This window comes from Macaca fascicularis, chromosome 1 (assembly GCF_037993035.2).
Source record: "Macaca fascicularis isolate 582-1 chromosome 1, T2T-MFA8v1.1".
In the NCBI taxonomy this organism is placed as follows: Eukaryota; Metazoa; Chordata; class Mammalia; order Primates; family Cercopithecidae; genus Macaca; species Macaca fascicularis.
In genome coordinates, this window is record NC_088375.1 from 80,496,343 (window position 1) to 80,508,493 (window position 12,151).

The 12,151-nt window shown below is 45.3% G+C and overlaps 1 non-coding gene across 1 annotated transcript; it reads left to right on the forward strand.

Annotated features, from left to right (window-relative positions):
• Positions 1–11,779: 11,779 nt before the first annotated feature.
• TRNAT-UGU (transfer RNA threonine (anticodon UGU)) lies at positions 11,780–11,852 on the forward strand. The gene has a single exon. It is a non-coding gene; the product is annotated as a tRNA-Thr (tRNA).
• Positions 11,853–12,151: the final 299 nt, after the last annotated feature.

Here is a 12,151-nt window from a genome sequence, read left to right on the forward strand (position 1 = left end):
ACAAACCTGTTAGGAGACAGGCAAAGATGACAAAGGCACTTTCCATTCCACAGCTCAGAGATCCTGTTCCAGGAAGCATCCGTTTTGACAAGGTGTGAGGACTCTAAGGGAGACTGAAACTCTCAGGGAGACAATGAGATGCTAGCAAGCTAGAAATCAGAGGCATTTCAGGAACTATTTCCACCCCAACAGCCTGACCTCAGAAGGGCACTAGAGACTGCCCATGGCTTTATACTGCAGGAAGGTGAGTGTTCAACCCTAAAGAGGCGCTGGTCCAGAAAGCTCTGGTTCAGTATCCCAGTGGCTGTGGTCTGACCTCTAGCCTGTTCTCAACCAAATGGAGGAAGATGGGGGGTCACTCAGGCCCAGACCAGAAAGTAGGCTCACCTCCCCCTTACTTGTTAGCAAATTTCCTAACCGGTCATTAGAAGAATCACTCTGTGGGACACCCAGTAGAGTCCATGCTATTAATAACATGATAAATGTGTGCAACTCAGGATAAAAATAATGCTCTGTACCTACACAGATGGATGTGTGCATGGGCCTGTATGTCCTTTGAAGCATCATTAACGATTGCACCTTTTTTTTCCAGAGCAGCCTCTGACACTTTATAATCTGAGAAAAAAATGGCAGAACTTCTGCATCTCATGTGGAGCAGTTGAGTTTACTGCCCACCTGTTTTCTCAGATAAACCCGAGTCAGGCTCCCGACTCTCCGACCCACCCACCCAGGACTTTGCGCAGAGATTTGCCTTCATTTCCTCATCTGTACCCGGTGCGATAATACTTACCTTGCAGGTGGTCATGAGCGTTAAATAGAGGAAACTAATCTTCCTAAAGTGCTGGTATCGTGCTTGCTGTTCCAACCCTGATAGCCATCATTACATTATTACAAGTCAAGCTGAAGGGCAGCAGAATAAATTGTAAGAATATATTAAGCATGGGTAGGGACCAAGTCTGGGCAGCCACAAGCAAAAATGAGAAAGGGATTTGCATGGTGGGACTGGCATTTGCCCATCTCCATTTTCGAGGCCTCTGTCTGCGTTCAACAGTTCTTCTAAGATCACGTGTGGCTGTCTGGCCACTTTATTTGTAAGCTTTCTCCGCTTCCAAGAGTTGTGAACTCATTTCAAGCAGCTCATTGGCAACCCTCCTGCCCATTCTATGCATATTTTACAGAGGATAGCTTTGAGGCTTAAGCAAAATGGCATTTGCAAAGCCACAGAGCTCACTGGTGGCAGAGCTGGGATATAGGACTATTGAATTCAAAGCCCCCCACTCACTCTTTACCTCCCTCCCCTTTCTAAAGCATGACCCACTGGAGCTTTCACAGCGGGGGCTATAGATTGTGGAAAAAAGTGGCAACATGATGGTGAACTTGCATCTGATCCAGTGATTCCAAATCCCCTTAAAACTGAGGCAGAGACTCCCCCAAAGGGACTGGTGAGCCCTGTGACTGGCCCCCCACACCATGACAACACTCCTGTTCCAGCGCCTCAAGGGATCTCCACTCTCCTACCTTCTCACTTAGGTGGGAAAGGTGGTGTCCTCACCTACATGTACGGCCAAGTTTCCCGTAATTTAAGCAGATCTAGCTGGATCACTAAAAGGGTCTCTATGCTGCACGTTACAACTGCACATCTTAGCACCCAAAGCCTTCACTGGACAGAGAAAACCGTGCTTGGGTGACTCGTGACTCGACATTTGCTCTAAACGTGTCAGTACTGAGGAACATCGGTACCGGATCCCAGACATAGGGCTGAGCCCAGCTGGTTCTCATTCTTTCTTGGGGCCAGGCCTGCTGCGTGGTTTCATTTAATTGAATATTTTGATTGTTTGCTTTCTGTAGCCAGAAGCCTGCAGGCAGTAAATGCCCTTTTCCATCAGTTCAAGAAAGAAAATGTACCTGCCGAGGTAGTATTTGCTTCGCTGAGCTGCTGACTTATTTTAAGAACTAAATCTTTCCTGTTACTATATTTTTCACTCTGGGGTATGCGCGCTCCAACACTGACAGTAATTCAGGTCTAGGGCAGGAGCATCCTCTCAGCGATGACGTAGCGCCACCTACTGACCACTTGCTCAACAGCAGCCACGTTCAACAGCTACGGTGATCTCGACAGACACGAAAATGTTTTGAGCTCTCAACAAGAAGGTCTACATGCATTCTTCCCTTCTCACATAGCAGAGCTTGCCCAGCAGAATTGTGCTCCTTTTATTTTTTAACATAAATAAGTTAAGACACAAGGCTCCAGCAAGAAAGCTGAGCAAGTTCTCCACTTGACAACTGTGTCATACTTCCCGACTTTGGCGGCTGTCATTTACAAATGATGAGCTCATGAGAGAGGAGGCTAATGCAACCCCCAGGTGCCCAAAACACAAGCATGGAGAAAGACAGCACTCCTGTGGAATCTGATGCAATCCTCTTGTCTTTTTTAGCCCTTCATACCAGTGTTTCTAAACTTTAGGTGCAAGATTATCCTCACAGCACTTCTAAGGAGTATAAACCCCAGGGTAATTAACGGGTTACCACAGCAACTCATATGTAAAGAGTTGGAAAGTCCTTCCTCTGTGGTGATTGAGAGTAGAGATGGGGCTGTTTGCAGCCCCCTAAACACATTGCCTCCTTGCCACACGACAGCAAAAATTGAGAATTATCATCCTGTCACCACCCAATGGCTCTGGGCCCTCAAGCTCCCAGTTCCTCACGGATGTCTACAGCAGCAGAGTCTCTTGACCTTCGCACCATTGGGTTAGATAGGTCTTTGTTGTTGGGAGGCTGCCTGTGCATTCTGAGCATTTAGTGGCATCCCTGACCTCTACCCACTGGTGTCACTGGCACCCCACCACTGTCCCCAAACTTCCACCCCTGTTATAACAATCAAAATACCTATAGACATTGCCGAATGTTTCCTGGGGGTTCAAAATCACCTCTGCTTTAGAACCACCTATCTGGAAGGCAAATACATGGAATATAAGAAGAACAACAACAGTAATAATTACTAGTACTGCTATCATTTAAAACGTAAAATTGCACCAGCAGCTAATGGATAAGTCACTGGCTTCCTAAAAGGCACTAATTATGTGCTGAGACTTTATGGCCTTATCTTATTTAGTCTTCACAACCAAGAAACCAGTCTGTGTTGACAAAGCATTCACATTACAAAGAAACTGAAGTTCAGAGATGCCAAGTAACTTGGCCAAGGGTGCAGAGCTGTCAGTGGCTGAGCTACCATTTGAAACCAGACTTTCCTGACTCTAAAATCCGAGCCTGTCACCACCTCCGGATCCCAAGGCCACATAGCACAGATAGTTCTGGAACAGTCCTCATTCTCAAAAGGTCTGACAGAGTATGCTAGTACTACTCAAATAATATATCTAGATTTAGATTTAAAGACATAAAGACTGTAGCTATCCTCCATAAGAATTGACCCAAAGCGTGACTGCTGCAGAGGTTTTCCAATAGGGTAATAGAGCAGGTCAGAGCCTTGGCCTGTAATTGACTGTATGGCCTTTATTTGGGGTCAGTTACTTAAGCTCTTGAAGTCTCTTCTTGTTCATATATAAGATAAAAAATTTGTCAGAGCAATGGTACTCAACTCTGGCTGCACATTAAAATCACTTGGGTAGCTTTTTGATATGGTTTGGATCTGTGTCCCCACCCAAATCTCATGTAATCCCCAATGTTGGAGGTGGGGCCTGGTGTGAGGTGATTGGATCATGGGGGCAGATTTCCCCCTTGGTACTGTCCTCAAGATACTGAGTTCTCATGAGATCTGGTTGTTTAAAAGTATGTGGCACCTCCCTTCTCTTTCTCTCTTGCTCCTGCTCCTACCGTGAAAACATATCTGCTCCCCCTTTGCCTTCCACCATAATTTTAAGCTTCCTGAGGCCTTCCCAGAAGCCAAGCAGATGCCAGCATTGTGCTTCCTGTGCAGTCTATAGAACCATGAGCCAATTAAACCTCTTTTCCTTATAAATTACCCAATTTCATGTGTTTGTTTATGGCAATGTGAGAATAGCCTAATACAGAAAATTGGTACCAGGAGTAGAACATTGCTATAAAGATACCCAAAAATGTGAAAGCAGCTTTGAAACTGGGAAATGGGCAGAGGTTGTAAGAATGTGGAGGGCTAAAAGACAGGAAGTTGAGGGAAGGTTTGGAACATCCTTGAGAGTTGTTTAATGGTTGTGATTAAAATGCTGATAGTGATGTGGACAATGAAGTCCAGCCTGAAGATGTCTCAGATGGAAATGAAGAACTTATTGGGAATGAGTAAAGGTAACTTTTGAAATGCCTTATCAAACAGCTTAGCTGCATTATGCCCCTGCTCTAGAGATCTGTGGGACTTTGAACTTGAGAGTGGTAATTTAGGATATCTGGCAGAAGAAATTTCTAAGCAGCAAAGTGTTCAACATGTGACCTGGCTGTTTCTAACAGCCTATGCTCATATATGTGAGCAAAGAAATGACCTGAAGTTGGAACTGATATTTAAATGGGAAACAGAGCATACAAGTTTGGAAAATTTGCAGCTTGGCTGTGTAGTAGAAAAGAAAAGCCCATTTTCAGGGGAGGAATTTAAGCAGGCTGCAGAAATTTGCATACATATAAATGATCCAAGTGCTAATAGCCAAAACAATGGAGAAAAGGCCTCAAAGGCATTTCAGAGACCTTTGCAGCAGCCCCTCCCATCATAGGCCCAGAGACCTAGGAGGAAAGAATGCTTTTGTGGGCTAGGCCCAGGGACTCTGCTGCCCTATGCAGCCTTAGGACATTGCTCTCCACCTTCCAGCCACTCCAACTTCAGCCATAGCTCAAAGGCGTATAGCTCAGGCCACTACTTCAGAGGGTGCAAGTCATAAGCCTTGGCAATTTCCATGTGATATGAAGCCTGCAGGTGCATAGAGTACAAGGATTAAGGCCTGGGAGCCTCCACCTAGATTTCAGAGGATATATGAAAAAGCCTGGATATCCAGACAGAAGCCTGCTGCAGGGGCAGAAGCCTCATGGAGAACCTCTGCTAGGGCAGTATGAAGGAGAAATGTTGAGTTGGAGCCTCCACAAAGAGTCCCCACTGGGGTCCTGCTTAGTGGAGCTGCACAAAGAGAGTCACCGTCCTCCAGACCCCAGAACGTTAGAGCCACCAACAGCTTGCACCATGTACCTGGAAAAGCCACACTCAATGCCAGCCTGTGAGAGCAACCATGGGGGCTGAACCCTGCAAAGTCACAGTGGCAGAGCTGCCCAAGGCCTGGGGAGAGCACTTCTCACACCAATGTGACCTGCACGTGAGACATGGAGTCAAAAGAGATTATTTTGGAGCTTTAAGATTTAATGACTGCCCTGCTGGGTTTTGGACTTGCATGGGGCCTGTAGTTCCTTTCTTTTGGCAGATTTATCCCTTTTGAAATGGGAATGTTTACCCAATGCTAGTATTCTCATTGTATCTTAGAAGTTAGTAACTTCTTTTTTATTTTTCAGGCTCGTAGGTGGAAGGAACTTGCCTTGTCTCAGATGAGATTTTGAACTTTGGAATTTTGAGTGAATATTAGAATGAGTTAAGACTTTGGGAGACTGTTGGGGAGGCATGATTGTATTTTGAAGTGTGAGAAGGAAATAAGATTGGGAGGAGTGCCAGGGGTGGAATTATATGGTTTAGATCTGTGTCCCCACCCAAATCTCATGTCGAATTGTAATCTCCAATGTTGGAGGTGGGACCTGGTGGGAGGTGATTAGATCATGGGGTCAGATTTCCCCCTTGGTGCTGTCCTCAAGACAGAGAGTGAGATCTCATGCGATCTGGTTGTTTAAAAGTGTGTAGCACCTCCCCTTTCTCTGTTGCTCCTACTCCTGCCATGTAGGACATATCTGCACCCACTTTGCTTTCCACCATAATTATAAATTTCCTGAGGCCTCCCCAGAAGCTAAGCAGATGCCAGAATCATGTTTCCTGTACAGCCTGCAGATCTGTGAGCCAACAAAACCTCTTTTCTTTATAGATAAGCTAGTCTCAGGTGTTGTTTTATAGCAATGTGAGAACAGCGTGATAGTTTTCAAATGGAATGCTTAAGCCCAACCCCAAATCATTTAAACTAGAATCTCTGGGTCCCAGGCAATGATATTTTTAAAACCCTCAGTTGACTCTAATAGATAGCCAGAATGGATACCCATGAGGTTGATGAACAGTGAGACCCTTCAGTTCTGTTTTTCTAACTTAGGTCCCAACTCTCCTAGGATCAGAAGCCATTCTTTTCTCCTTTACTGGGATCCATTCTGGGGGGTGGCTAGTTTCTCTGTCTCATAAGGCTGTCCCAAAAGCCTTGATTAATTTCCTGGAACTTTCTGACTGTCTCAACTGTCCTGCAGTCCCTGAACTGATCATTCCCAGCATCTCATTCTACCACCAAGAAGTATTGAAACCCCATCCCACTCTCCTGTGGTACATTTGGGTTGGAAACTCCTACCAAAGGCTGCAAAGAGCAGGGAACATGACAGAAGACAGCTGTGTCCACTGAAAGACTATATTCTCCTTAGCCTCATTGAATGCTTGCCCTGTCTGACTTTAATAAGGTTAATTCTAATCTGTGGTTTTTCCGGAGGTGAGAGAATCTCCCCTTTATGAACATGACTCACTGGCTTCTATTTCAGCTCCCAAAGAAGAGTGATAATGTCTCACTTAGCAGGTGCCTGAGAGAAGCTTTGGCCTTATGAGCCCCATGTTCTTCACCCTTTTCTATGCCTCCTGTCACCCCTATTTCTACAACAGGAGAGCTTCATGCAGCACTCTAAGATACAACTAACAATAAAAGTAATTTACATCACTTACTATACTCCAGATGCCAAGCTCTGCATAAAGTGTTTACATGCTTCATTTCATTTATTCTTCACAAGTCCCCACATGAGATGGTATTATATTATCATCATCATTCCCATTTTATAAATGAGGAATCTGAGTTGACTGTACTGCCTGTTCCTCCTCCTTAGCACTGGTCCCCACAGTCCACCCATTATCTGAATAATGTCTGTTTTCCTACTAGTCTTTATGCTTGGCAAGAGCAGAGGCCACATCTGGATTGGCTGACCACTTAATCCCCAAACTGGCAGGAGCAGAGCCAGAACTGAGACACGAGCAGGCTGGCCCCCAGGGCCGTGTGTGCTCACCCTCTGCTGTCATAGAAAGTGAGTCTGCAAAGCTGAGATGTGGGTTCCTGGGAGGTAGGTAGGCCCTTGGGATATGTATGGGTCAGGAAAGCAGTGGAAGAGAGAGTTTTAGAAGGAAAAGCAGTCATCAGCACTACGTGCTGCCAAGACACCAAGGCTTCACCCACACAGAGCTTACCTAGTGCCAATGAGGGTCATTTTGGTGGAGCTGTAGGGCCAGAAGACAGAAGGGGCAAGTGGAATGTGTGAAAGGTAAGGGTCAGAGTAAATGTGTGGGGACAACTCACTGGAGTTGAAAGGTGGTTTTTATTTTATTTTATTTTCCACGAGAGAGACACAGAAGCAGATGGAAAGGATCCAGTTGAGCATTAGAGGTTGAATAAAGGGATAAAGGGCATAGTGGGTCCTGCTGGGGACCTTAGAGAGAAGAGAGGGCTGGGCCAGGCTCAGTGGCTCGTTCCTGTAATACCAGCACTTTGGAAGGCCGAGGCGAGCAGATCACCTGAGGTCAAAAGTTTGAGACCAGCCTGACCAACATGGCGAAACTTCGTCTTTACTAAAAGTACAAAAATTAGCCGGGCGTGGTGGCAGGCACCTGTAATCCCAACTACTCAGGAGGCTTAGGCAGGAGAATTGCTTGAACCCGGGAGGCAGAGGTTGCAGCGAGCTGAGATCACGCCACTGCGCTCAAGCCTGGGCGACAAGAGCGAGACTCTGTCCCATAAAAAAAAAATTTAAAAATTTTAAAAATAAAAATAAAAAAAAAAAGGAAGGCTGTCTTTGGGGACAGATAAAGCTCCTCTACCATAACCGAAGGGCAGGCAGGAAGGTGAACCCGGTCACACAGGTCCAGGTGGGCAGTCCGTGAATGGAGGTGAGGCCGGATCTGTGCTGAACTCTTTGCACCCAGCAGCACATTACACCCTGAAAGTGTGTACTCTCCTAGCCCCGCTTCTCAGGTGAACAGGAGCTTCAAAAGTTAGGTAATTTTCAGAGGGTGGGAAGGAGGGGGTGAAGAGAGGTTGGTGATACACTCTGATTCTCTGTCCCCACCCAAATCTCATCTTGAGTTGTAATCCAAATTGTAATCCCCGTGTGTTGGGGGAGGACCTCGTGGGAGGTCATTGAATCATGGAGGTGGTTATCCTCATGCTATTCTTGTGATAGTGAGTGAGTTCTCATGAGATCTGATAGTTTTATAAGGGGCTTTTCCCCCTTTTACTTGGCACTCCTCCTTCCTGCTGCCATGTGAAGAAGGACGTGTTTGCTTGCTTGCTTCCCCTTCCGCCATGATTGTAAATTCCTGAGGCCTTCCTAGCCCTGTGGAACTGTGAGTCAATTAAACCTCCTCTGTAAATTACCCAGTCTCGGGCAGTTCTTTATAGCAGCATGAGAACAGACTAATACAGTTGGTCAATGGGTACAAACATACAGTTAGATAGAAGGAAGAAGTTCTAGCATTTGATGGCACAGTAGGGTGACTATAATTATCAATAATGTATTGTGTATTTCAAAATAGCTAGTAGAAAAGATTAGAAATGTTCCCAGCACATCATTTCACGCATGATGGAGTGCAAGTTCCTTCTTCTCATGAAGTCGCAGCTTTTTTCTGGCACTAGATAAGCTCAAAGATTCCTTCTGGCTCTGACATCCTCATACCTTCTGACCTTGAGTCTGACTGTGGGCAGGACAGTAGAAGGTCTGCTCCCAGGAGGAGAGGATGCACGTGGGACAATGATTCAGAGGAGAGCCAGACAGTCTCTACACCAAGTGGGTGGGAGAGCTGTCCTGGGCTGTCTCCTGTTTCCCACCACCTCAGGGATACCAGGGATTCAATGGGGAAGGGGAGAGGATATAGGCAGCGGAGAAAGGAGAGAATAAGGGTGAAGGAGGTGAGAAAGCAAAGGAACTATCTTCTTAAAGCAAAAAGAAGTCCCTTTAACACAAAAAACAGCTGAGGGATATGGCTGGGACTTGCTAGTTTTCATCTCCTTTCTCTCCCAACAAAACTGGACCCTGGGATGTCTTCCCTCCTGGCAGTGCCAGAAGCTGGAATCTCTCTACATGGTTTTCTGCTCAGAGTCGACCATAAACCAGAAGTAAATGCTCAACCTTTGAAGAACATTCCCTTCTATGTTCGTTTCTGGCATTTCACAGTTTCCTAGCACTTTCAAGTTCACTATTGTGTTGAATCCCTCAAAATGCTCTGAAACAGACAGGCCAAAATTGTCACCTCCATTTTACAGTCTTTATAGGATGTCTACTTTCTTTATCTTTATTTCATCTTACCATTTAACTTTGCATCTTTTGTTCACAGTACAGAAATTGGAATTGAAAAGAGGAGAGGTTCCATTTGTCTATCACATGCTACCTCCTGCTGCTGGGAGATCACGTGCATCAGTACTGGGAGGAGGGGCCAGGGATGGTGCTGTACCAGGTCAAGGGAATGGAAGAAGGGAAATTCAAAATTCATTTGTTGGAATTCTAACCCCCAGTACCTAAGGATGTGACCTTATTTGGAAAGAGTCTTTTCATAGGTAATCAAGTTAAAGTGAGGTCAGTGGGGCAGGCCCTAACCCAATATGATTGATGTCCTTATAAAAAGGAGAAATTTGGATACAGAGCTATACATAGAGGGAAGATGATGTGAGGAGACACAAGGAGAAAACGGCCATCTACAAGCCAAGGAGATCCTTCCTTCACTGCCCTCAGAAAAAACCAACCTTATCAACACCTTGATTTCATACTTCTAGCCTCCAGAGCTAGAAGATAATACAGTTCTGTTGTTTAAGTCACCTAGTGTGAGGTATTTTGTTCCAGCAGCCCTAGCAAACTAATGCACTCCTCAAAATCGCCTCTGAGGTGGAAAATAAGCCAGCTCTCTAAGGCTTTTGCCAAGACAACATAAGACATTAAAATCAGGCTTACATGTTTCAGGTGGAAGGAATATGTGAAATTAGAGATAATGGTGCCTGCAGGTAGCTTGAGAGGGAGGGAAAGTTTGTATATGAAAGATGCAATTGACTGAGGAGTTTGACCTTTACCCAGAATACAGTGAGAAGGCACTGGAGGTTCCTGGAGCTGAGGAGGGCCAAGAGCCATGCATTAGGCAGTAAATCTCAGAGCAATGGACTGGGGAAGCAGGAGAAGGAGAAAACCAGATAAGCTACAGAATCTAAGGGTGGTGCAAAATTCCAACACAGATGGAGAGGCAGTGCAAGTGAAAATAAGGCAAAATGATGAGAAGACAGCTCCCAAAGCACTTCCCTGATTTCTCTTTTCTCTTAATTTACTAAATGAACATCATCAGAGATGTCATTCATCTCAACATTTGTTGAGCATCTACTATGAACCAGACACTATTCTAGGTGTTGAAAAGGCAACAGTGAATAAAACAGATCAAAGCCCCGGCCCTCAAAGAGCTGACATTCTATCAGGGAGAGATAGATGAAGAATAAAAAACAATAAGCACATTATCTACTACAAAAGAAGGTTAAGTAGTATGGAGTAAAAAGAGCAGAATAAGGAGGATGGTGAGCTATAAATAGGGGATCACGACAGCTCCCATTGAGAGAGTGGATGTAAGCAGACACTTGGAGATGAGGGAGAGATGCCTGCAGCCCACTTGGTGAACATGATCTTCATTCTCTTTTTCACGCACTAACGGATCATGTTGTGGCCATGACTTCATTCCTTTAGTAAATGGTTCACTAACCAAAAGGGAATGAAGCATAGTGATCCTGACCATTAGAAAAAAGAGCACGGCCCGGGTGCGGTGGCTCACGCCTGTAATCCCAGCACTTTGGGAGGCTGAGGTGGGCGGATCACGAGGTCAAGAGATCGAGACCATCCTAGCCAAAATGGTGAACCCCGTCTCTACTAAAACCACAAAAATTAGCTGGGCGTGGTGGTGCACACCTGTAGTCCCAGCTCCTTGGGAGGCTGAGGCAGGAGAATGGCTTGAACCCGGGAGACGGCGGTTGCAGTGAGCTAAGATCACACCATTGCACTCCAGCCCAGGCGACAGTGCGAGATTCTGTCTCAAAAAAAAGAAAAAAAATAGAAAAAGAAAAAAGAAAGAAAGAGAGAGAGAAAGAAAGAAAGAAGGAAAGAGCGAGCAAAGCAGAGGCAGAGCTTTGCTTGTTCACTCTGCCTCATCTAGCATTATTTGAGTACTCAGTAAATATGTGTTGAAGCAATTAATTCATCCCAAATCAGTAACTTAGTTTATGAGAACAAAGACACCCCCATAACTTCCCACTTCCCTGAAAGTACCAAACTTGATACAATTTATCAAGGAAGCAAGATTGAAAGATTTATTGAGAGTAAACATCCCACTGAAAATATGACCAGAACACCATTTCATTTTTGCACTTTCCCTCCCAGCCCTTGTCTGTATGCGTAAGTTAGGTATGATTTAGTGTATTGTAATCACAAACATATGATTTGAGGCTTCAGTGTTTTACATTTATCATCATGTTGTAAGCACTTTTCTCTGTCATTTCATAGCCTTTACAACTACCATTGATAATAGATGCATGGGGTCAAATTCTCACAGACCGCCAGGTAAACCAATGCTGTTGGTAAGATCTGTGATTTCCTGAAGAGACTGTTTCACGTGGGCTCCATAGCTCAGTGGTTAGAGCACTGGTCTTGTAAACCAGGGGTCGCGAGTTCGATCCTCGCTGGGGCCTCCTGTCGGCTTGCTTTTATTTTAATCCATAGTATTTAAATACGGAATAGAGTCCAAAATGGAAAACGTGATTTCCGAAAACGTTACTCCTAACAGAGTTAAACATTAGTTCCCCTGAAATGCAAATGAGGAGCATACTTAACGTGCTTTAGAAGTGACCCGGAAGAGAAAATCCTGGACCCCCAACAAGAAGCAGGCAAGGGCAGGAGGAGGGGGAAACTGGCTCGGCAGCCCCAGTACTACCGGACCTGCAGGCCGGAGTACCGGAAATGGAGGCTTGAGGCTAACGCCCTGCACACA